This window comes from Arachis stenosperma, chromosome 5 (assembly GCF_014773155.1).
Source record: "Arachis stenosperma cultivar V10309 chromosome 5, arast.V10309.gnm1.PFL2, whole genome shotgun sequence".
Taxonomy (NCBI): Eukaryota; Viridiplantae; Streptophyta; class Magnoliopsida; order Fabales; family Fabaceae; genus Arachis; species Arachis stenosperma.
This window is the reverse complement of record NC_080381.1, coordinates 56,585,713-56,586,331: the sequence shown is the minus strand read 5'-3', so window position 1 is coordinate 56,586,331 and position 619 is coordinate 56,585,713.

Below are 619 nucleotides of genomic sequence, written 5' to 3'. Positions count from 1 at the left end.
AAAGCTAAGAGAGAAGCTAAGGCACAACTCTCTGTAGAGGACCTAACAGAAATCTTCAAAGAAGAAGAACCCATGGCAGCCGAAAACAACAACAATAACAACAATGCAAGGAAGGTGTTGGGTGACTTTACTGCACCTGCTCCCGACTTCTATGGGAGAAGCATCTCTATCCCTGCCATTGGAGCAAATAACTTTGAGCTTAAGCCTCAATTAGTTTCTCTAATGCAATAGAATTGCAAGTTCCATGGACTTCCATTGGAAGATCCTCATCAGTTTTTAGCTGAATTCTTGCAAATCTGTGACACTGTCAAGACTAATGGGGTTGACCCTGAGGTCTACAGACTTATGCTATTCCCTTTTGCTGTAAGAGACAGAGCTAGGATATGGTTGGACTCACAACCTAAAGAAAGCCTGAACTCTTGGGAAAAGCTAGTCAATGCTTCTTGGCAAAGTTCTTTCCACCTCAAAAATTGAGTAAGCTTAGAGTGGAAGTCCAAACCTTCAGACAGAAGGAAAGAGAATCCCTCTATGAAGCTTGGAAAAGATACAAAAATTGATCAAAAGTGTCCTTCTGACATGCTTTCTGAATGGAGCATCATAGGTATCTTCTATGATGGTC